General features: G+C 36.1%; 1 protein-coding gene across 46 annotated transcripts in view; it reads right to left on the reverse strand.

Annotated features, from left to right (window-relative positions):
- The window catches only part of PTPRD (protein tyrosine phosphatase receptor type D), a 2,163,408-nt gene that overhangs the window by 652,532 nt on the left and 1,484,458 nt on the right, over positions 1-26,418 (reverse strand). For 18 of the 46 annotated variants that reach the window (XM_038552371.1, XM_038552384.1, XM_038552366.1 and 15 more), the window contains exon 1: positions 3,287-3,309. The gene's annotated coding sequence lies outside the window, so the exon portion shown is untranslated. Of the gene's footprint in view, positions 1-3,286; positions 3,323-26,418 lie in introns of those variants that run through there. The other 28 variants (XM_038552342.1, XM_038552385.1, XM_038552349.1 and 25 more) reach the window with 4 other exon arrangements.

Here is a 26,418-nt window from a genome sequence, read left to right on the forward strand (position 1 = left end):
GGAGGGAATGAAAAAGATAAAATAAAAAAATAATAAAAAAAGAAAGTAGGGAATGATCCTGTTATAGTCTCTGTGTACATGTAATTGTGTCTGTTAGTATGTCTGTGCATGTGAGTATACCTGTGTATGAAGAAATAGAGAATTATTTCTTGATTTTGCTCAATAGTATAACCTTTTAGGACAACTTATCTTAAAAAAGCTAAAACAGGTTTATTTTTGTGAAGTTAATGAGAAACAAATATATTTTTTAAACTATTAACCATCATGTAAGAGCCTCACTTTTATTTTTTCTAACAGCTTTTTTCCCCTAAAGAGGTTCAAGAGGCTGGTGTCTCAAAGGAACTATTCAGGATGCATTTGTATATAATAATTATCCTCTTCTCTGACTTCAGTAAGTATACTTAGACCAACTCAAATGAACCACAAATTTCATACCATTGGCAGAAAAGCAGGGGTATACAAAGAAGAGGGTCTTTGGTTTTTGTTAAGGAGAGAATGTCAATAAATAGAAAGAAATATAGGACTGGACTTCTCTCTGTTAAACTATCATAAGAATATTGATGAATTGGATTTTAAAGGCACATGCGGGAAGACTTGAGGAATTTGCTGTCAAATAGCCAAGTAGGAAAGAATTGAAGATTTTGTGTTTGTTTGCTTTTAATTCTCACTAATGCCTTCCCACAGAACTTGTTCAAGGCACAGAACTGAGTCGGTGAGACTAACCACTTACCCTTCCAGCAGTACTCCCCCTCCTTGGGAACTAGCAATCACTTTCCCTCTTCTTCCTCTTTTCCTGAAACATTTTAGCTATACCAATTTGGATAAAATCATTGCTATAATACTTCCACAAATATCTGTATTGAAAAGACTATATTTCACTAAGAAAGGCAGGGGTATTTCCCAGTGTACATGCTCTGTGAAAAGAGTCTGGATCCCAATTGCAACTCTGTTCCTTTTTAATCTAGGTGAACTCAGTCACATTAGTCAGCTTTTCTGAGAATCATCTGTGAAGGGGGGCAATCAGATATTCTCTTTATGATTGACTTGAGGATTATCTGAGGAGACGTACATAAAACCACCTAGCCTAGTGCCACGAAAATAGAAGAGAGGTCCTAGTTTTATTCCAGGAGAGGAATGTACAGCACCAGACAGCAGGTGGAGATTTTTATGAGACTGAAAGACTTTTCCTGTACTCCAGATGTAGAGCCATGAAGATGATGACTATAGCTTTTTAAATGATAGGTTGATTTACCCCCCAAATAACTTTTGCAATGGTAAAGTTGAATTACGACCTTGTAAAGTCATTTGTGTGGCTTATGGGCTTTTGGCTAGGAATTTCTGGGGTGCACAAACCCATGCCTCAACCACTAATGTTGACCAAATTCCAAATGCTTTCACATTGCTGACCTGTTCAAATGCCATAGTAATCCTGTGAGTAGGTAGTATTATCCTCATTTGAACATGAAAACACTGAGGCCCAGAATGATTAAATGGACCATCATGGTGATGTTGGGATTTTGCCCAGTATTTTAGAGTCAGAATCAATGGGAACTTTTTTACTGTGCCGTCATTGAACTTTGCTCTATAGTTATGAAAAATAATGGATGGTAGACCGTTAGTGATAACTTTATACATAACAGATCATAAATAACCAAAATCTTTTTCCCAAGATACTTCAACTGTTAGGAAGAGACTTTATATTGTGATGGTCAATGATTAACACATTATAGCCACTAAAAAACCAATGAACAACAGCAGTAACAATCATAAACCTAAAAGCACACTTCCCAAGGGGTGCTAAAAAAGGAATTTTTACTTATTTAAATCATTATGCCAATACAAAGGACATTATCTTGTTGAATCTGTATGATTTATGCATTGAGACAAAAAAATGTCGATTCTACAAGTTTCTTTGGTAAATCTGTACATTATGATTGAGATCAGCACCACTGTTAACCTTTCCATTGCCTGTAAATAGCAATTACAGGATAACTATAGGGTAAATCTAGGGCTTTGTGTCCCTGAATGCAGGAGTAATTTGAATTGTTCTGACTATAAATTTGAATTGCTTAACATATACTTTCTGTAAATTAAAAATGCATTTTAATAAGTTATTTCACCTTTCCAAATGTATGATCTTCCCTTTTTCAGAAGTTATGTGATTTTAAGAGTAGAACAAGTTTAGAATACTCATAAGAAAACTTAAAACAAGTCAAGAAACATTTTCTTCATTTAAGCATGGCTTAAATTGAGCATAAAGCGAGATTCTTGGAAACATCGCATAATTATACAATATCTAGGATTTTTTCTTCAATAAGATAGATTGAAATATTCAATGCTTATATTTTTTAAAACTATTTAAGTCTAGCTTCAAGTAATTGAATTGTCAAATAAGTAGGAAACATTAAAAATTAAACTTTCTTCCCCCATCTTTTACTATTTACTCCTTTCTATTTCCCTTTTTTCTCAAACACAACCTATGACATATCCTGTCTCTCTGATATCTGCTCTGTAGTCTTACTTGTTCCAATATCTGCTCTCTTTTCCTAATTTGTTCTATCTCTAATTCTGTTCTTCCAGAGACAAATGAAGTATGTAATGTATGTAATCTTTTTTTAAATCTTTATTTCTATGGTGATCTGCTTTCTTCCTTCTTATTATGTGCTTTCCTTACTCATTTGCTTTCCTTTTGATCCTCATTCCATCTCTTCTCCTTCCTAGTCCTTTATTAACATTATTAAGTTAAACCTCTTCTCTCATCATCCCAACACATCTCATTCCAATGTTGGGGTGGATCTTACATTACCCAAACTCTCTGGCATTGAGTCATGATTCTATGTGAGGTGGTTTGGGAAATCAAATCAACCATCCATTGACTTATTCTACTGACAAGCAAGAGGCAAGAATAAGACAAGTATAGCAATATATATTTTGTAAAAAAAAAAAAATACTTTGTAAAAATTCACGATATGGATTCATATTCACTCTCATAAAAACATTTCCATTACATTGGGTTTGAAATTTTACCCCATCTGCAATGTCTTTATGTCTGCCTACCTTATACAGAAAATTCAGGTAGGTTTTCTAAGTCTCCAAACAATCTCAAATTGTTAAAAGTTTACTTTTTTTTTTTCTCATACTCCACAATAAAATTGTTAACACTTTTCTAAAAAGCTACAACCCGCAGTATTAAAGAAATACTATTAAGTAATAAAACAAACAAAAACATTGAAAGTCAGGCCAACCCCCCCAACCCAAAACAAACTCAGCATGCTTTAAATCTTACTTGTTTAGATCCCACAGCAGTTTACCAGACGTCTCCCTAAACAAAAAGAAATGTGTCAGTTAGAATGTTGAGAAAATGATGCTATTAAAATATGGCTCATTTAAATGATGCATGTTTATATTATGTTGGTAGTAAAAAATGTCAAATTTGAAAAAGAACTGAAATTAGTTATATTTTGGCATTTCCTTTCATAGTCATTGTTGTAAAGAGCAATAGAAAACATTTCTTTTAAAGAAAGAAGAAGCAAAACATGCTATGATTATTCTGGAAAGATAAATGATAACCTTAGATTATTAATTCAATATACTTTGTAATCACAATTTTATATGAATGATATTAATAAGTATCAAATATTATTAAATAAAAAAACAAATTTCTGTTGGAAAAGTCTATGAAAAATTTTCACAAAATGAAATATTCCATGCACTGTAAACTTTTGTTAAGATTTAGCTTTTGGCAAACATACGCAAAGCCCATTCAGTTGCTTTAACTAACATCACAGGGTCTCTAGAATACAGAATCTTCCAAAGTATTATCATAATGTGAAAAAAGAAAGAGACAAATCTATGTTTGAGGAAAAGGCTAATTCAAATTTTAATTAAAATGTGGACATTTATTAGTAGTATATAGGCAGTTTAAATTAGGATTGTAAAAGATACCAGTTTATCAAAGTTTGATAGGGTTTCAGAAGTTTTTAAGCCATTCTCAAAATTGGACGATCATGCTGCTATTTTTCCACTGATTTTCATCAAACCTGTAAACCTATTTGTTACTGTTTTTTTTTCACTTTGTAAGAGTGAAATTGGAAAAAACAATTTGGATTCCATAAGACTAGTTTAGGCAAGTGGAAATATTAATTCGTTTCTGTCAATTTCTAGAAAATATCAACGGATCTTGAGTAATATAAGATCAGTGATCATCTGTAGATGTAGGTAAGGAAGATGGGAGGGAGGCATTACAAGGGCCATAAATAAACATTTGGAGTTGGTGGATATATTTGTTATCTTGATTGCTGTGATGGCTTTACAGGTATATACATCTGTCAAAACTCATCAAATTGTACGCTTTAACATGTACAGTATATTATGTGTTAACTGTACCTTAATAAAGCTCTAAAGAAAGAAATAGAAGCATGTAAAATATATTTTTTACTTAGGACATGAAATGTATAGTTAGCTCATTGGAAAAATTAATGGACCTTGTTATTATTGCAAGTTTTGTTTTAAAAGATTTTTTGGCTGTTGTGTGTGAATTTTTTTTTTTTTTTTTACCTCTTTATTTGATGATAGGCTGGGGAGAGAATGGTTGGAAATGGAAATGAAATTCTTTAAGGAAGTTTGGACTACCATACTGGTAGTAGAGGGAAAGGAACCCTGGATTGACTGACAATAGATTTAGTAGGTACAAAGAAAAGTCTTACTGATGTGAAGGTGAGGCAGAGTAAGGAATGAAGGATGATGGCTTTAGCAACTAGATGTATGGTGCTGCCATTTCCTGAGATAGTGAAGATTGGAAATATATTCAATTTGAGGAGAATAGAAGAGTTCCAGTTTAGACATATTATTTGTGAGATGTCTGTGAGATAACCAAATGACAATTTTAAGTTAAGGTGAAGGTTTCTAGAACTCAGAAGAAAAGTTTGAGTTACACAAATAATTTTGAATATATCCAGCCTATAAATGAGAGTAAATGACTGCCGTGGAATGGAGGCAAATGCTATTGAATAGGAAAGATAAAGGAACTCGGAGTCAGGGTATTAGGTGGCTTATCTACTTGATGCTAACATCTTTCCTCTCTCCTCCAAATATCCAAAACAAGAGCAAAAAGGAGCTCAATGAGTCAGAGGCTAAGTTTTATTGTTTCTCATTGAATGCTCCTTTGAGGCTACTTTCTTTCTTTTTTAATAATAAATTTATTTTTATTGGTGTTCAATTTGCCAACATACAGAATAACACCCAGTGCTCATCCCATCAAGTGCCCCCCTCAGTGCCCGCCACCAAGTCACCCCCAACCTCCTCCCCTTCCACCACCCCTAGTTCGTTTCCCAGAGTTAGGAGTCTTTATGTTCTGTCTCCCTTTCTGATATTTCCTACCCATTTCTTCTCCCTTCCCTTCTATTCCCTTTCACTATTATTTATATTCCCCAAATGAATGAGACCATATAATGTTTGTCCTTCTCCGATTGACTTATTTCACTCAGCATAATACCCTCCAGTTCCATCCACGTTGAAGGAAATGGTGTGTATTTGTCTTTTCTAATGGCTGAGGAATATTCCATTGTATGCATAGACCACATCTTCTTTATCCATTCATCTTTCGATGGACACCGAGGCTCCTTCCACAGTTTGGCTATTGTGGACATTGCTGCTATAAACATCGGGGTGCAGGTGTCTTGACGATTCATTGCATCTGTATCTTTGGGGTATATCCCCAGCAGTGCAATTGCTGGGTCATAGGGCAGATCTATTTTTAACTCTTTGAGGAACCTCCACACAGTTTTCCAGAGTGGCTGCACCAGTTCACATTCCCACCAACAGCGCAAGAGGGTTCCCTTTTCTCCGCATCCTCTCCAACATTTGTGGTTTCCTGCCTTGTTAATTTGCCCCATTCTCACTGGTGTGAGGTGGTATCTCATTGTGGTTTTGATATGTATTTCCCTGATGGCAAGTTGAGGCTACTTTCTAACTTTATATTTAAAAATCCACAATATAGATATGAAAATAAAATATTTTAGTAAATTAATCTAATCTTCTTCCAGTTTAATCTTAAAATTAACCTCAAAGGCTCTTGGATGTCATAAATGTTTATAATCATCTCATCTAAAGTACATCTTTTAAATAATCTTTGCATATGTTTTGTTATATATATACTTTCTAAATCAAATTGGAAGTGAAGAATAGTGCTTTGCTAAATTTCTTAAAAAATAAAAATAATTTGCAGAACTTGAGCATTCATTCTTTATAACGTGCTTGGAATGTGGAAAAAAACTGATAAAATGCAGAAAGTAGTTGCAAATTCTGTACTGTGATGTTCTATAATCAACAGGCTTATATACTCATAGAGATCAATCATAGAAAGAATGAATAATTTGGAATTATAGTTTATTATTATAAAAGGAAAATAAAACATAGGAGTTTCATGGTTGGCATGAAAAGGTGTTCTTCAAAGTCACCCTTAGTATAAGAACGATTCATAGATTTGGTTTGGCTAGTTTCCATTTGTTTTGTGTATTGCTGAGATGATGGGGAGTCATGTAAACTGGCTAGATTTTTGTTTCTTCAGCTGCAAAATTAAAATAATACAATACTTTCAAGAATTTTGGTGAGAATAAGTGCAATAAAGTACACAAAAATGTCTTTCTACCATGCAAAATATTATAGACTGTAGAAATAACATCACTACAATAATAATAATGAGACCTTATGGCTAATTTTGGCCCCTGATATTACAAGAAATATTCAATGGATTTAATTTGTGTTCTATATTTAATTTTATTTAAAATTTTCCAAATCATTAAGAAAACCTAGAAAGAAGTAACACCAACTCTTCAGACACTGATGAAAAGGGTAAATTAAGGAAACACACATTAAAAAAAACTTACACACTTTGCTGACTGTTAATTTTTGGCCTACATAGTAAAAATGAAAAGTCTATTACCTGCTCACGGTATTACTTGGAATGAAACATATTTCTGGAATATGGTCCTCCCATCTCTCCCATCCCTCTTTATACTTAGTCATATTTCTAATTTATTTTTTCTTCTTTTCTTTACTCTCTGTGATAGTGCCCACTTTTTCATTATCTCACTTTTGTTCGAGATTAAGTCATGAACCAGAATTTTATAATGATTTATTTTATTTTATAAGGATAATACATATTTTCCTATATACAAAAATAATTCTATATTCACTGTTGAGAATGATGAAAAAAGAGAAAACAAAAGTCATTCATAATTCTATCACCAAGAGACAGCTGCTATGGACTTTTGGTATATAACTACTAATCTGTTTTTTTTTTTTTTTTTTGTGCAAGCATACATTTTATAAGTTCAGTAATTGCATTTTGTTGCTCCTATTTTTTACTTACTTTTCCACAAATATTTTAAAATAATATGAGTTGTTTTTCTACAACATTTTTAGGTACTGCACAGCTATTTTAAATTTTAATTTTATAGATGAAACATAATTTGATAGACCCATCGAAAAGGTTGTTGTTAGTTTTATTTCTTGCATAAGCAGCCCTGAGATAAACCCCCTCAAAACTATATATTTGCATGAATCATGATTATTTCATTAGGATGAATGCTGGATCAGAGAAGGACAAACATTATATGGTCTCATTCACTTGGAGAATATAAAAAATAGTGAAAGGGAATAAAGGGGAAAGGAGAAAAAATAAGTGGGAGATATCAGAAAGGGAGACAGAACATGAAAGACTCCTAACTCTGGGAAACGAACAAGGGGTGGTGGAAGGGGAAGTGGGCGGGGGCTGGGGGTGACTGGATGATGGGCACTGAGGTGGGCACTTGACGGGATGAGCACTGGGTGTTATTCTATATGCTGGCAAATTGAACCCCAATAAAAAATAAATTTATATAAAAAAAAGGATGAATGCTGGACTCAGTCAAGCTTGCATATCAAATTATATATTTTATAATACCTATTACCAAATTGCACTCCAGAAAGGTTATAACATATAACACTCCTACCAGCAAGATATGAGAATACCTCCTTCTTTATACTGAAGCTAATAGATACTGTTATATTTGAATTTCGTGTTTTTGTCAGTTTGATAAGTAAAATTGCATCATTTATTGTTTTGATAGATTTCTTTAGTTAGGTGAGTTGAAAAAATTTTAATGTTTTTTATTTATATTTATTAGTTTCTATAATACTGATTATAATTCATTGTTATCTATTAGAGCATATGTCTTTGGTATAATCACTTAAATTAACTTCTGGGGGGCAGCCCGGGTGGCTCAGCGGTTTAGCACTGCCTTCAGCTCAGGGTGTGATCCTGGAGACCCCGCATCATATGGAGTCCCACGTCGGGCTCCCTGCGTGGAGACTGCTTCTTCCTCTGCCTTGTCTTTGCCTCTCTCTCTCTCTCTCTCTCTCTCTGTCTCTCATGAATACATAAATAAAATCTCTAAAAAAATTAACTTCTGATATATTAAAGTATTAACTAAAAACATAAAGATTTGATTAAGAAGATCAACATTAAAGAAGACTTCAATGTTTCCAGGATTAACATATGCCAAGATTCTTCCTAAACCCAAGAGAAAGTTAGACAGCTTTCTTCATTTACTGATGCAAAAGTGATTTTAAGTAGATTAATTAATTTCAGTAAGCTCAGTTCTATGCTTCATTTTTTATTATCCCATTTTTATTCAAATTTGATTTGAAGTTGAATTTATTTTATTGCTGTTTAGTCCCTTATAAAAAATTTTTAGACTGTTTACAATAATATATTTTTATTTGCTATTATGTTGGTTATGTTTTACTTTCTCTTCTTCTGAAAGTATGAATTAAAACTAAATTTTTCTTGACATATTACCCAAAGTGGGAAGACTTCTTGGTGTAGTGAAGGTTAAGACAAAAACCAATCTGCAGCATCATCTTTGTGTAGTTTTCTTCGGTTTACACAGGGTGCCTAATGCTTTGTCCTAGTTTTGATTCATTACATAGAATGTGACTTTTTTGAGGTTTTTGTTGACATCATTACAAAGGCGACTCCTTTGAGGTCAACAGCTAATCTTCAATGTAATCTCAAGGGAATTCAGATGTGTATTCTAGGGATACTTCCCTAGACTCTGACTGAGGCATTATTATTCCATGATAAAAACAAGAAAATCAGGAATTCATGTAGCTAGCTGCCAGATTATAAACAAGTGATGTTCATCAGTAATTAGCAAATAAGTATGTCATATCTGTAAGAGCTGAAATAAAATATCTCACATTACTAAAGTGTTCTAAAATCTGTTCACACTCTTATGTGACCCTCACAATATTCTGGGGGTAGGTAAGGAAGATATTGTAGGGGGCAAAACAATAGTCTTGTGGACATATTTACTTGCCACGTGATCTCCATAAATCAACTGAGCTCACAGAGTAGTCAGTCTCCTTTTCAGTAAAATAGATATAAAAAAGGAAATGATACTTATCTTTCATGGCTGTTCTGAGTTTCAAAAATACAGTGGATTTCTTCACTTAATACTTAAATCATTCATTGATTTATTTAACACATACTTTTGAGCATCTACCATGAATTCTATACACTAGGAATTATAGCTTGGGAAAGAAAAAGTCAAGGTTTCTGTTCTGCTACAGATTATATGCTAATAGGTAACATAGGTAACAAACAAAAACTATAGATAGATAGATGGACAGATAAGCAGATAAATTGATGATTTTAAATAGAATTAAATGTCATGAAGAAAATAAAACAAAATACTGTATAGCAAATATTGGGTGATGCTGAATAGGGTAGTTAGGAAAATCTTGTTGAAAGGTGATAATTTGAGCTGAGACATGAATAACAGAGGGACCAGCCATGGAAAGAGAAAGGAGTGAGGACCTCTAGAAAAGACATATATGTGCAAAGATTCTAACATAGGAACAAACGTTAGTGTTTAAAGAACACAAATATGCCCAGTATGGTTACAGTATAGTGAGCCAGGAAAAGCCTGGTATTACAGGGATGGGAGAGGAGGTGGAGGCCAGATCATAGGTTATATAAGGCTTTGTAGTCATGACAAGCAGTTGGCCATGGTGAGGTAAGAGGGGGCTATGATGATGATGATGATGATGATGATGATGAAGGAGGAGGAGAAGAAGGAAAAAGAAAAGGAATCGATAAAGGTCAAATTCATAATTAATTCAATAGTTTAGAAAACAGTGTCTTTTGCTTTTATTTTTGTTTTTGGCCTACATATTATACTGCATACCAGCTCCTGAGTCTAGTTTCCTATTCAGACTCTGTTCAGTTTTATTTTCTCTACAATTTGTTGCTGCCTGTAGTAAATGGTTTTTCACCTCTTAAACTCAAAGTTAATTATTACTCTTGATTTGTGTTTGTATTTCTTTTCTTAAGGCTTGTGCCAGTTTCCTGCATTGATTTTAGTGCTGAAGAAGCATTTACAAGACTCAATAGATTTACTTAGGGATTGGATTTCTGAAATTCTCAACTGCTTTATTTTAATAATAGCTATAATTAACAGACATCTTTATAGCTTTCCCACTTTCTACTTATCCCATGTCCCATACCCTTTTTCTTTAAGCCAGTCTCTTTTACTACTCATATATTTTAGTTTTATCTGCCAAAAAACAAAACAAAATGAACAAACAAAAAATAAAAATCTTCCATTGACATTCTTGGAAGGATTGTCCCTCTCCAATACTTCTCTCTTGAACTACTTTTTTGCTGGTTTGATCCTCGTTTTGCTTGAGCATCCATTTCTTTTTCCCATGTATGGCTTGTCCCCTTGACTGGATAATCCACTCTTTATCCTTGGCTTTGGCACCTGCTGTGTTTGTTCTTCCCATCACTATTTCAGGTTGTACCTAAGCTTTGCTACATAACTGCTGGCATACATTATGAATCGTGTTCAACCCATTTACTACCCACACTCTCCGCTATTCCAGGCGGATTCACAAATGTAACTGTCAACCAGAATATTATTTATTTTTCCCTACTCCCTGCATGGCACTTTTTTTTGCCTGCATTTAAATAAATGATAACCCCTTGGATCACTAATAATACACTATGTGTTAATTAATTGAATTTAAATAAACAAAAAAACCCAACCTTAGTTATAAGAAGAATAAATATATATACAACTCAGGCCTTTGCAGTTTAGGTTTTATCCATTTGACAATAGCTGTTACCTAAACAGCAAATCGTTATAGATGCATATGCATGGCACAAATATTGTAATTTTGTTTATAGTCGTTTAGTTGTTTTAAAATATTGATTGAGTTTAGGAAGCATTTTTTTCTAAACCATTTTTGTAAATATTATGAGTTTTGGACTTTAGCATCAGTTTTATATGAAGGAAGGTTATAGCATGATTTTAAGAGTTGATGTGGGGCTTTCAACCAGATTAGTTTCCCTAATGCCAGTCATTGTACCATGTATTTGTATCTTGAAATCTTTAAGTTGCAAGGGCTTTCAGCAAAATCAGAGTACATCTGAAAAGTCCTATCACATGAAATGGAGGTGGTGTGGGCAATAATTGGGTATTAATAGGCCTGAAGGGAGAATAGAGTACTTGGCAATAGTAAAGTTTGAGTGCCTTCTAAGTACAGATTTCACTTATTTTACACTTTATGTAAGATTTGCTTTGTCAACTTACCCTAGACTTTGTAATATGTTAATGAGTTATGTTCTTCAAACTAATCACCATTTGGCTTACTGGCAGTTTCTATCTTACATGATATGAAAGTAATATAAGCAAATCCCCCACAGGATAAAGAAAATAGTACCCACATTCAGCTTCTTTGCCCTCTATACCAGGATTCATTACTTTAATCAGCAATTCTTTGTGTGAAATTTCATCAAGTGCCCCTTTTATATGTAAACATATAGCCCACCATTGGATCTACTATTCCCTGATAAAGCATTTGCTACAGCCTTTAAACCTGTCCACGGAGTAATTGTACAAAACCTCCCTATACAAATTGATGTGGAGATCCCTTATCAAATCACTTTCTCCAACACATTCTTCTATTAAATCTTCTAAATTTGTTTCCAAGAATTCCTCCATACTGATAAGATAATCAGACAATATTTGTTGGAGCTTACTAAATTATGTCTTCAATAATACTGATATGCTCACTATTTTTCAACTATCAATATTCTTATCACTCCATATACAAATAAATCACAGAGAGAAAATTATACTAGTTTTACTTCGCTTTCCATTTACTGTCTGTTATCCTATTTCTGATATTTCATTTATCCTAAAACAAGAATAAATGTTATAGTTTGGGAAAATAAATCTTCCCTGAAACCTATAAAGTCAACCTTAAAATGAAATCAGTGATAGTATAATGTGGTATCACAGCCACTTTGTAAATAATATGAGACTGGTGATTAATAAAGTCTATTTATATACTAAAATTACTGTAACACTTTACTATCATCACTCCTTCGACAAATATTTACTGTGTTTTCTCAATGAAAGCACTCTGCTAAGTGTTTTGAAGGACAGAGAGAAGTATCAGCCTTCGGGATACTGACAATCTGGCCATGATGCAGTTCTCATGCATTAATTACAAAAGGCAGACATAGGGGATGCCAGCTGTGTGGTATAGCTATTACATCTCATGAGATGAGATCATAGTCTTGTGGTGGTTAGGGAAATCTACCCAGGAGAGTTAGAACTTAAGCTGGGAGAGCCTTGAGATATTATCAGGATCTCATTATGTTGAAAAAAGGAGGGATATAAGAGTGAGAGCATAAGCCAGGAATGTATACGGTATACAAGGTATACCGCAGAGCTGCATTGTCTAATATGGTAGCCACTAGCCACATATAGTTTAGATGACCTCAGCTGTGGTTAGTCTTAATTAGATGTGTGATCTCAAAGACTCAGTATGAAAAAAAAATCTCATCATTATCAATCATTACATTTCAAGTGATCACGTTTGAGGTATATTGGGTTAAATATAACAATCATATTCACCTGTTTGTTTTTACATTTTATCATGTGGCTACTAGAAAATTTACATTATACACATAGCTCACATTTGTGACTTGATTTGTATTTCTACTGGACAGCATCAAGTGACTAATTGCAACAAGGCTGGGCTTATTAAATATGTATTTTTAAGAAAAGTAATCAGGCTAAAAAGTGCTGATGGGTTAGAAGAGGCCAGAGATTAGAGGTACAGAAGATGATAACTACACAAAGGCCTACATATGAGGAGACAGGGCTGAGTGGAGCAGGTGACAATGAGGGAGAAGATGGTGTGGCAATAAATACTTTTTTGTGTCTGATTACTTTTGCTCAAAAAAAATTTTTTTTTAGATTGTTCCTAGTGCCAGAGACATAAAAGCAGACTTTCAGAATAATCAACTCCAGTGACTAGGCATGAAGATAGAAAGAGGGAGAAATCAAATATGCCTGATACTGTAAACCAGGAAGACAGGGAAAATGATGATACAATCAGTAGAAGTGAGGAATTTGATGGGGGAACCTGTTTTGTGGAGAGAAGTTTTTAAGCCCTGGAATATACAGTAGCCGTGGAGTTCTGATGATGATTACTGTCTGGGTAAAATGAAGAATATGAAAAACAGGTGGATCACTAAGTCTGATAAAAGAATGTGCATTGAGGAATAAATGTACTTAATACTCTGGTAAAATGAAAGTGGAATTTGATGATAAAAATTAGATGACCATCTTAACAAAACTGAACGTTGAATTCAAGGGTGACGGTGTGATTTCAGGTGATGACATTTTTTTGATAGTTCAAATGCAAAGACAAGAACTGAACTGTGGAGAACACTGACATTTGGAGGTTGGAGGAGGGCATTCTACAAAGACAAATTGATCAGTTATGGAAATAGTAAGAAAACAAAGATGGTATGGGATCATGTAGCCTAAGGAATTAAACAATATTGAAGAGGTAGAACCAGCCAACAGGAGAAAATGTTGTAAGAGATGTATAAAACAATGTATATGGCATTTTACTATTTAGCATCAAAATATTATCTGGCAGGAATATTACCAGGCAGGAATCCTCAACCGTGAAAATAAGAAACTCCAGATGTACTATGGTCTGTCTTTCTGCCTTTGGATAACATGGCCCATGCCTGGGCTTTTTTTCCATAAGCATTTGACCTTTTCTCATTGTCTGGTAAGTATGCCTATCCCATGAAGTTTCTCTGAATAATGTCAGATTATGCATTTAGTACCTGCATCCTCAATTGCCACTTGCCACAGACTGCCTAATATTATCTTTTTTGTATATACTATTTCTTTTGACTCCAAAGCTGTGTCTTTGTATCCCACCTGGCTACCTCCTTAGTATTGCCTTTGCTGCTTAAAGTTTTTCATACATAGAGGAAACAGAGCCAATAAAGAAAGATTCAGGGCTTAGGCTCACAGGAAGACTTAATTTGGAGTGCTGAGAAGTCACAGTGCTCCCCAGAACACATATGTCGTTGGTTTTTCATTTCTCCACCAGTTCATATCCTTTGTTTCTCCTTAGAGCCTTTACCGTTGTTTAAGAGTGGAGTCTGCATTCACTTATTCATTCAACAGGAACTAACATATTTAGAAGTTGATAAAATGAATTCAATATGCATCCTGCATACCCCTGATTACAATTTACCTACATGTTTATATGTCTCTTTACCACATTTGAATGGAAGATCCTTGGGAAAAGGGAAGGTTATTCTTACCTTATCAATATCTGTATTCTTAAAGCCTAGATGGTTCTTGGCACCTGAGTGTTCAGACCACATTTGTTTAATGAGTATATAAATCAATGAAAGTGTGAATTCCTTCCTGAAAGAGATTACAGACTGAGTAGGGGGAGACAATATTTGTGCGTACATAATCAGAGTACAAATAGGAAAGAAAACGCCCAAGGAAAGAAGCACTCAGGTACAAAACAGATTAGAAGTTGTGGGAGAAAAAGTCTCACCCAAAGCAAAGTGAGAAGGCTTCTGAGAAGCTGGCATTTGAGCAAAACCAGGAGGACAGAACTGGAAGGGTGAAAATGGGCCATGCCACTAATGGGAAGGAACAGTGCCTATCCGTTATATGCAAAAATTTTTATTCTCTTTTATTTACTAAGGAAAAACACCTACTTTCCACATCAAGTTAGTTTTTACTTGAAGTCTTGTGATCATTTTTCCTTTACAAAAAACTTTTTTTTCCACAAAAATTTCCTTACAATATGTAGCTGCACTGCCGAGATTTATTTTAAGGACAATGGCATTTTTACCTCCTGTTTTGTGTGAGGGTCTGTGGGTTGTAGAAGATGAGAAAAGAGTTCCCAGCTGCCACAGCCCAACAAAAACCCCTGAAAATGATGACTGCATCCATTTCCACCCAATGCCACATTCTGAAAGTGATCTTTTTGAGACGAGGATTGCAAAAAGCTGCTGCTCCTCAAAAATGCAATTGCTTTTCATGATGCAGTCGTTGCTGTCTCCGTGCTGACGCAGCTACCAGCATCGACATCAGCCTGCCTTTGAACTATTAAAGATATTTCTTTCCCAACAATAAAAAGAACATTCTACAAACACAATGGGGCCTTGGGTTGAATAAGCTGCAATGGACAAAATGAGCAGTCATGAAGTCGAGATGATTATGAGGGAGACAAATGGAGACCTCGTGCATGCCCCCAGGAGCTAGGCCATGCTCCCTACCTCTGGGTGATGCTCTGAAAAGATGTGCCTAAATAGGGGTGGGAAATGTGTACTGTAAAATAAATAGATGCAGTTGAAAAGAGGTGGCCTTTTCTGCATATATAATGTGCTATTGGAAAGAGCTTGTGTGTTAGGCCAAGGGTTGCATCCTAGCTCTGCTTTTTAGCATGTTTTGTTGTTTTTGTTTAACTTGCTAAGTTTCTTAACCTTCCCAATTTCAGTTTCCTGCAAATGACGTGTGCTTTAATTACTCCTCTGTGTTGCTGTGAGGGGATTAAGATAAAGTCTGTAAACCTAGCTGATTCATAACAAATGTCAACAGCTTATCTTCCACCCTGCCTTCCTTTACCCTCTCCATCAAGTGCGTGAGAGGGACCTCTGTGTAAGGGACTTCTCAGACCAATAGATTCACCTCACATTATTGAAATGAAGGCTGCATTATCTTTCATTGTTAAGATGGATTCTAATCACCCACCAGCTGTAGTGCTTGTGCATGTACTTATTCGTTCCTAATGGAGATGCACTTGTATGCTAGGATGGGCAGCTGTACTCTCTCCTCGATCTGCCTCTCTCTGTTGGCTCAGTGGGTATGGTCCGTAGACATGCTAGACAGTTGTGCTGTAATCAAATCAGTGTTTTCACACAAAGCCTTTCCCAAGGAAGGGAAAGGATTGGAAACGCCAAATTTTTTTTGTTGGAAGACATCTGATCCGAATTCTTCATGAAGACCAGGAAACAGGGGCCTAAGAACTAGCTAACTCACCCCAAGACTTTAGAAAAGTTAATGGTTAGGTTTGGATGAGAACCCAGATTTCTGCTTTTCAGCTCAGGGAGTTTTCCTGAGCATTCCCATACTTCTTAGAGAGAGGCATCATTTCAACTTTTTCAGAAGAACTCACACCCACAGTAAGTCCAAATATCACATCCAAGGCTGCCACATCAGAATCTGTAAAGGGATGGTTCTGTTTGATTATCTTTGAGAAAATACTAGAGATAACCACTTAGAAGATCACTTTTTCCTTCTTTGATTGAAAACAATTCAGAATGCATTCCTGTTTAAACACATGTGGGCATGCACACAGTACATGTACACACACACACACACACACACACACACACACACACACACACACACAGTCTGTGGTCTCTGGGGATTCGTTGCCCAGGTGGTCTCATTTAATGACTGATACTATCTCTGGCATAAAACGCCATGACTTTTTGCTGTTGAGACTGCAGCATGCTAATTGACTGAAGTCAATTGTACCTGATTTTCTAAATTGCCTCTGCTATAACAATTCTCCCACCCGGTAATAAGCCATTGAAATCAAACAATAGGATTGATTACACATTCCTCACTCTGGGGAAATGCCATTAGTTTTACCTGAGTAAAAACTGCAGAGCAGGGCCCAATTTGGGGTAAGTAGTGTACAACATTCTCTAGAAAGCCCAGTAAAAATAAATTTGAAAAAACTCAAACATTTTAGCCACAGGGACTATCAAGCAAAAAGAATTTTATTTACAAGTCACATGAAGGAAAACATAAGGGAATGCTTGAGTGAGGATTACTTGATGTAGGCAGAATTGACAGGGCTCATACTAAATCAAGCTCAGCTCTTAGGATAGACATCAGGCTCCAGGTGAATCCTGGAGCCTCTATAGCTCTGCTAGAAATCCATATATAGGGTGAGTCGCCAATTTGATATTTTTCCAATTTCAAGCCACAGATAACTAGTAGTTGGGAGATCTAGAGAGGAGTCCCAGCTTGTCCTTCACTAGCTGGTTGATGTTGGGCAAGTTATCTGACCTTTCTGAATCTCAGGTTTTTAACACCTAAATTGGCTTTTAAAAATATGCCTTACAGTTTCCCAATATTGTTGTAAGGATCGAATGAAACCATGTACAGAGGTGACTTGATACTGTTAAGAACATTGCAGATGTGAGGGATTGTTCTTACTCTGGGTGGTCTTAGTTGCTGTATTGTGCCCAGTTCCAGAAGCTATAAACCTCAGCTAATGGGAGACTAGCCTTTTTTTCCTGACCTAAGCTCATTAACAGTGGGTGCAGTATTGTCAGACTTGGGAGTCAGATAAACCTATATCTATATCGGTCTCTGATTTACTTGTCCAGAGGTAAATTATCCAAAGATCAAGATTCATCTGTAAAATGGGCATAGAAATAATACTGTACAGGCCTGTTGGGATAATCAATAGGAAAAGAATATCCTAGTGTGTGCAGGGTGTGGTGCAGCAAAGAATAAGTGCAACACAGGAATATTCGCATGGTGCCTTCTTTCTGAATCAGTGCCTGGAGCATGAAGTCTTAGCCAGAGTTATGCAGAGGTCTCTCCTCCTAGCAAGAGAGACTTCTGAGGACCTATAACAGAACTGATGTGGCATTGAGCCCATGGATCTCATTCCTTAGATGGTGAGATCCTGGAGTCCTAGATTTTTTTTTTTTTTTTTTGCGTCTCACCAATACTAATATTCATAGTACCTAGTGTAGAGTCTGGCACGTATCCAGATGCTTATTAGATACTTTTTCATAAATGAGAAGATAAATCTTTGCTTTGCATAAGGACAAATAGGAATAAAAATAAATGAGGCTTAATTTTTCCTGTTGAAACTAAGAGATTTCCCTCTCCTCTCTTTTTATCAAAATATATACCTTAGAAACTTGTCAATAGAAGTTCTTTCTCTGTCTCTTTGAAATGTATCTTTTTAGGAACCAAATAAGTCTTTCATTAACATTGTGACCTAGGAATGTCTTTCTCAAGGACCAGCCATCTTTCAGAAATGTAAGTATAATGGAAGGTAGTGTCTCCATTGCCCAGTTTCTGTGGGAAGGTAGGGGCCAAGATTTGGGAAGACTTTTGCTCCAAATTTTCAATCTCCTTGTCATAAAGATATGAAGGGTCTTTTTTTTCTTCACCTACAGCCCCTTTTGGATAAAGTTAATTAGCTAACATAGATAGTTACCTCCGTTACCAAGGTAAAGGTAAAATATAATGATGTATGACCAAGGGTGCTATCAAGTCCTCTTGAGGACAAGTTTTTTTTTTTTTTTTTTTTTTTTTTTAAATCTTGGAAATATATATGTAATGGGATATGCTAAATGGGATGTATTTGGTTGGCTACATCAAAGGTTAAGATTTCTTTCTGTCTTTGCAATCTTAGTGGTTTGGTTGTGATGCATATCACATTCTGGTTTAATACTGTTCAATAATAAGTGTGTTTTCTTTTTGTTACCTTTTTGAAAAGGATTTCTGGATTGGGATAAAAGTTTTGTGTTTTTTAATTATGTTTCTCCAGCTTGTTAAGCAGAGCATCATGTGTCCCAGTCTAAATGGTATTTGATGACTATGGACGTAAAGAATGGCCTGCAACAATTCTTATCAACCTGACTCTGCTGTGCTCTGTATTAGAAAATAATCTGCATTTCCTAGGACTTTTCATTTAGAAGCTGCCAGGGTTTTTATTATTGAATTCGGAATAGACAACCCTGGAGTTCCTGGTCCTTCTATCTGAATTAGATACAAGTCCAATTTCAGAGCTAGGTTAGTGACTGTTGAACAGATTAAATGAGAAACATTGAGAAGATATGAACGATTCTCACCCTTCCTAAGGAGGCAAGATGAAGACTAATGAAGGTAATTTAAATGTTAATGTTCTTAACTATTTCTTTGTATAATTATAAATATTCAACAAATATTTTTATTTTACTTTATTTTATTTCATTTTATTTATTTGTTATTTTATTTTTCATTTTATTTGAATTCAATTTGCCAACATATAGTATAACACCCAGTGTTTATCCCATCGTATGCCCTCCTTAATTGTCTACCTCTTTTAAAATTTAGCTAGATTATTCCTCAACTGAATATAATTTAAGAGTTTCAAGTCATTTACTCACTAAGAAAGATGATTTCCCTTTTGCCATCCAAAGAAAACCTTGATTCACTAATCATAAATGCTTATTGGTCTCTGGGTAGGGTTGCCCTCATTACCTGCACGTTTTCCAGAAATTAAAAAAAAATGCTTGGCAGTCAGCATGGAAAGTGAGGATTTACAGAGACACTTTTAAACAATTAGGCTCTGATGAATAGAGGAAGGATTTAAGTCAGCTTACCCAAATAAAATAAGTGAAGGTATTGAGATAAAAGGAAATTAATTGTTAAAAATAAATGTGGTTAATTTATAGCCAAGAAGAACTAAAGAGACATGATTTTTAAATGTAATATGGAATCCTGGATGATATTCTGGGATAGAAAAAATAGATAAAAACTGAGGAAATCTGGATAAAGTATTAATTTCAGTTAATAGTAATATATCAACAGTAGTTCACTAGTTGTGAGATCATTAAATGTACCATTCAAACATTAATAATAGAGGAAACTGAGTGTGAGTTATGAGGAATTCTCCTGGGGGTGGGCATGTGGATGGGTAGAGCTTAGACAAAGACCCGAAGTGAAAATCCTAAAATGTCTTTTTTGGTTTTTTGTTTGTTTGTTTGTTTGCTTTATCCATAGGCCCAGCAGAGTGTATACTGAATGAAAATTCTGTTTTTAAATATTTTCACTTACTCCTCTCCTGTTAGTCTACATTTCCTACCTTTTTCCCACCCTCCTGTCCCATAAATATCCCATTCTGTTGATAGAATCCCATGCCTCTTGGTTGGGCCTGCCCAAGGTTTGAGAAGAATAAAGCATAGAACATAGCCTAGGTCAACAAGTTTAGCCATTAGGTATTTTCTCATACTTTAGAGAACTGGGATGCTTCCAATTGTCCTTAAAAATGAAAGTTAAATTGATTTGAACACAAATGCATAAAGACGTCTGCTCCTACAAGGTAATCTGTAAGACTGTGTACTGGGTTAAAAATAAAATTTCATCTACACAACAGTAAGTCCTTTTAATAAACATTAATATCAGGAAGTAATTCATCCTGTGCTTTGTATTTGGCATTAAATCTAGGCCAAGTCTAAACTAGAGAGTGCAACAAAGTGTATCTCAGGATAAAATGAACCCAGAATGTTCACCAGTAAGGATCTTCAAAACTATTTAGTCAAATACTTCATTTTGCGGATGTAAGCTGAAGCCCAGGAAGATTACCTGGTTGTCAAAACTCCTCCAGCTTGCATGTTTAGATGTCATTTTATCCTATAAAGAGTATGAAGAAGAACTACAGTAGAATGAAAAAAAATGTATATAGACAACAGCCTGTGTTAGTAAATTTGACCTTAATGACCCAACCATTGTGATTAACTTCTCCAGGGAGGACTTCTCAGAAGTACTAAGCTTTATAAATATGCTAGATGGCAGGGCTAGTTTACTCAAGGATGTAACACACTTACACGTTATAACTTCAGGGCTCAGAAGAGGGTTCCCTGCTCCCAACTGAATTCTGAGATTTCTTTAGCAGGCAATATCAATTTCATTCTATAATTAAGGGCTTAAGATAAAAATATCCTTGGACGATTGCTTTGTCTTTCCCTTCTTTAAAAGAGTTGTCAGGTGGTAGACTGAAGCTTACTAACAAAACTGGCCACAGAGAAATCCAAAGATGTTTGGAGGATTGAGCATTTAAAACTGAGGAGGAGTGGAACAAACTTCCTTTTTACCAGGGCCAATTTCTTAGGAGGTTCGATTTCAGGGCACCTTAGGGACACAGTGAGATCCAGAATTGATGTCTGGTGACAGCTCAAGCCAAGCACTTCAGGAGCAGGTGTGTGTGGTGGTGCAGCTGGTTTAATCTACGTAACCTTGGAAAAATCTGTTAAATTTTCTGAGCCTCAGTTTTATCATCTATAAAATGTAAATAACTTCAGAGTGTTAGGTAGAGGATTCAAGCTAATATAATGTATCAAAAGATGGAAAACCATAGCAAATGCTAAATACTTTTTTTTTTTCCTTTTTCCTTCTTTTATCCCCTCTTCCTATGTCATGTCTGGATACAAAATCCTAGAGGACACATGATATTTCCAAATAGCCACAGGATGTAGAGTGAATAGGAGCTCAAAAAAGAGCATTGCTAGGAACATGCAAAGAAGGTGACAAGGCTCTATACATGTGAAGGCAGGTTATGGGACAAGAGAGGAAATGGCCAGCTGGGGACTCACCGGAGAACAGTTTGCTCTAGGCTTCCTGGTCCATCACTCCTCCAATACCCAGCTGTATTCCTTTTATTTCCTTCAGCAAATTCCCTTCCACTCTCCTTTTAAGCACTCCCAAATAGGCAGCCCTGGTGGCACAGCGGTTTGGCGCTGCCTACAGCCTGGGCTGTGATCCTGGAGACCTGGGATTGAGTCCCACGTCGGGCTCCCTGCATGGAACCTGCTTCTCTCTCTGCCCCTCTCTCTCTCTCTCTCTCTCTCTCTCTGTGTATTAATAAATAAATGAAATCTTAAAAAAAAAAGAAACAATAGGAGCACCATAAAGCTAAATGTGAACGAAACTATTACAACTCTTTTAGTCGGACTAATTCAATGTTTGTTCCATGTATATGATAGCTATTATTTTTATTTTTATTTAAAAAATTTTTCCCTGTGAAAAAGTGATTTTGTTTTTAAATATTTTATTTTTATTTATGTATTTGAAAGAAAGAAAGGGAGTGCATACAGGAGAGAAAGAGAGAGTGAAAGTGAGCACAATGATGGGAAGAGTGGGGGGCGGGGGGGGGGGCAGGAACAGAGGAAGAAGCAGACTTCCCACCGAGCAGGGAATGGGTCAAGGGGCTCGATCCCAGGCTCCCGAGACCATGATCAGAGCTGAAGGCAGACAATCAACTAAGCCATCCAGGCACCCCCAAGAAGTGTTTTTGAATCTCTGCTGAGTGCCATATACTTTTAGGAGTTTTGTTATAATATTTTCATGAGTATTACTTGTAAATAGCACAAGGAGTTAATGGAAAGAAACTTCTCCCTCTCCCAAAATATTAAGGTAGAAAATAAGAAACTAAGGTAAGATTGCTTTTTGAGAGTAAAACTATAAAGCAAACATGAAGAATTTAGGCATATTTATACAAATTGTATACAATGAACTATATATATGAAAGGCACACAAAGGAATACCTTAAATAGGCAGAATGTCCTCCCAGCTAAAATCTAGCCTGGAACATAACTGAAGTTATTTACCTATCTGAAGAAAATGTGTCAATCGGAAGGAGTGTTACTTAGCAATAGAAACACAGGATTCTGGGAAACAAACGTTGGTAGTGAACGAAACCTTACCCCACTTACAGAGTCGGCTTCACGACCTCCCAATCCAGATATCAAATCCATTCTGCAGCTCTAATTCTGCAGGGAGGGCAGGTGCACCCGGAGTACTTATCTGGATAACTGTCTCCATGTAATCTAGGAGTCTATAAACTAAGGTCTGTGGGAATCCAGTTGCCAGCCTGCTTTTGAAAATAAAGTTTTTTGGAACCCAGCCATGACCATCAGCTTATATATCGTCTGTGGCTGTTTTTCTGATACAACGGCAAAGCTGAGTGATCACAGTTGTGCCTGAAACTGCATGATCCACAAAGCCGAAAATATTTACTATCTGGCCCTTTCCTGAAAATGTCTACTGACCACTGATAATTCGGCCAACTTGCCTTGACTTCATGCTAACCAAACAACCTTTTGGTTGGATGTTTGTTTGTTTGTTTGCTCCTGTGCATCCTTTGTACTGGGAGATTGGGGACTCACAGAACAGGGATAAATACATCTGCTGAAAATTCTTTTTATCTGTTAGGCTTGGCCCTCTGGATAGGGTATTTCCATATATCTGCTCAAAACCCATAGACTGCCCTGATGCCCACACCCAGTGAGCTTTCACTTGGGTTTGTGAGGAGGTCAAGTCCTCCTTTCTAGCTAACTCTGGGACTTAACAGTGCATCTTTTCTTTCTGGCAACATTTTTTTTCAATTCCTACTTTTACAGATGAGGAAGCTAAAATTCAAAGATTGGAAGAAAAGACAAATGTGTATTAAGTTTCTAGTCTGTACTGGGCTCACAGCTGTTTTTCTATGCGATGCCATTCAATCTTCACCAGTCTAATGCAAGAGATATAAAACTCAAGTGTGTATTTTCACAGATGTGGACTTGGAGGCTTAGAAAGAGTGAGGCCACATTAATTTGCTGGCAAAGCCAGGACCTGAAACCAGGTGCTTGGACTTGAATACTTTACTCTATGGTGTCTTCACATGACCTATACTGCCTGGCAGTGTCTTCTGATGCCAGGCTTAAGAAAGCAACGCCATATGCCTTGGTCTCTTCCTCCCACTGAGGTGTATTGTTGTTCTTTAACAAGCATGGATTAAGTTAGAAAATCCTAGAGATTTTAAAGGTGTAAAATTTTAAAACAAATCCTGAACATTTATACTGGAGTATAGAATCTTAGCCAACTACTTTACATATTCAGCCATGCTCTTGCATAAAGAGATTGGTGCCACCACAGCCTGATGTTCATAAATAACAGTTCCTGAAAAAAACTTTTTTTTCAAAACTGGTTTTGTACTTGAAGCGATTTAAATGTTGTATTTTGAATTCATTGCAGCAAGAACATATTTTTGAATTTCTAAAAGCTGAACAGAATGGAAGGTTATCTATAACATAAGCATAATCACAGTCATAATATCTGTTTAAAATAAAACACTGAAAAGAATTAAATGTTCCCTTCAAGCCAAATTCAAAGAAATTTTGACATAAAATAGACTGCAAACTTGCAGTTAATGTTGCTTGCTGAGACCCATTCTTCAGGAGTTCAGAACCTCTGAAAAAGCTTTCAGTTATTATTATTATTTTTTTAGTGCTAAAGGAAACCAGCCTTTAGAAATAGACCGGGTCCTACCCTCTCACACAATGGCTGTGCGCTGCCTTGATTTTGATTTGTAAAAGTTCTACCTGAGTGTACGTACTGTCTTCTTATCTAGATTGAGGACTCTTAGGTGGCAAAGTGCATCTCTATAAGACTTCATGCACTGCTACGCGTATGGTAGGTCTTTCATAAAAATATTTGCTGATGCATCTCACTGTTATAAGACTTTTAACAAAGGTATCATATGTGGGAATATATATGGCAATATTTAAAAAACCTTCTTATCCATAATCAATTCATTTTCTAAGTTCTTTCCCTCATTTTTTAATATAGGGGAACAGAGCTAAATCACAAGGAGCCATGAACTCAGATGAGTAAATGCACTGACAATCAGAAGGTACTCAGAAAATTATAGTCACAGAAAGTTAGTCCTGGAAGGCACTCTGAGGCCACCCAATTCTCCCATTATACACGCAGTACATAAATCCTAGAAGCATCAAGTGATGAGCTCAAGGCCACAAGACATTTGTAGCAGAGGGGAGGAACAATCAGGACTCTTGAATCCAAATTAAACTCCTACTGTAAGAGTTAATCTCAACTGTATTGGCTCCCAATAGAAAAATATAAGTCTACATTTCCTTTAGAATTGTTTGAACAAGAAGTCTCAAAAATGCATGAAGATATTCTAGAGCTCCTTAGTCTTGGCAGAAAAGGGACAATATATTTCTCAGCAGCCTATTGGTGTGACAGAAATCTAATTTCTCCTGGCTTGAGCATGAAAAGAGGAGTTTACTAGCTCACATGACTACATTGCATGTACAAGCTAGGGGTGCGTAGACTCAGAGGCTCAAACATCATTAGGATCTCTCTCCACATCTCTTGCCTTGCTCTTGCCTCTACAGCTGATTTTGGTCTCTCAGCTAATTGTCTCTGTGCCGCGAGGATCAGAGCTTCAGGTACCTCAAGGCTTCATCCTTATGCCTCATAACTAAAGAGGAAAGATAATTCCTCTCTGCTAATTTTAATGAGGAAAATCCTAGGGGAAAATGTGGATGGGTTCTGGTAAGATCAAACGAATATCCATGGACAGTCCACTGTGACTGAGGGGTCAACTCTAACTGGAGTCATGCACCAGAAGGCAGCAGGCTAGTAGGACACTTGGAGTATGAGAAATGCAGTTCCCAAAGGAATCGGAGGTGAGGGAACTAGAGCAAGGAGGAAAGATGTGCTCGGCGGTCAAAACAGCAGGTGCTGGATGAGAAGTTAGAATCACCAAAGACTTGCTTTGCCTCTAGAGAATACTCTAGGCACTTAACAATTCTTTTAGCCCACTCAGCATCTGGACCTCCTTCCTTCTTTTAGGGAATCATGAATCTCAATTGCCTTATGGCGGAAGGTGGAAGCCATTTTCTACTACTCATTTTCCAGAGAAGTTGAAAATGCCAAACACCTGGTTTTCCAGCCTCCTTTGTTACTAAGGCACAGGAAAATGAGCTTGATGCAGCCAATGACCTGGACTTTTAGTTGAGAATAAGTGACAGTAATATTCAGTGCTCTGACAGTATTCAGTTTGGAGCAGCAGCAGCAGTGGATGTGAGCTGAGCATCAGTCTGGAGGGGTAGGATAGCAGTGTCCAAACAGGTTCAGAATGGTACTTGGAATTTGAAGCGGATCTTGCCTCTTACACAAATTCATTTGCTCCTGCATATGTCTGAGTCTGGTTCTCTAGCCCACTTGGTGATCCTATGAGTTCCATAACTTTACAACAAATTGATTCTCTGCTTAATCAATCTAGAGTGAGTTTCTGTGGCAAGCCACTAAGCTATAGAAAACTCACATGCCTCAGAATCCTGGGATCGGAAAACTCTGGCAGCTCCCTGTGTTGAGAAACTTAATTACTTTCTCTCATCTTTGATTAGCAACTTGCCCTATATTAAGAGTAGCTTATTTTTAA

Source organism: Canis lupus, chromosome 11, assembly GCF_011100685.1.
Source record: "Canis lupus familiaris isolate Mischka breed German Shepherd chromosome 11, alternate assembly UU_Cfam_GSD_1.0, whole genome shotgun sequence".
Classification (NCBI taxonomy): Eukaryota; Metazoa; Chordata; class Mammalia; order Carnivora; family Canidae; genus Canis; species Canis lupus.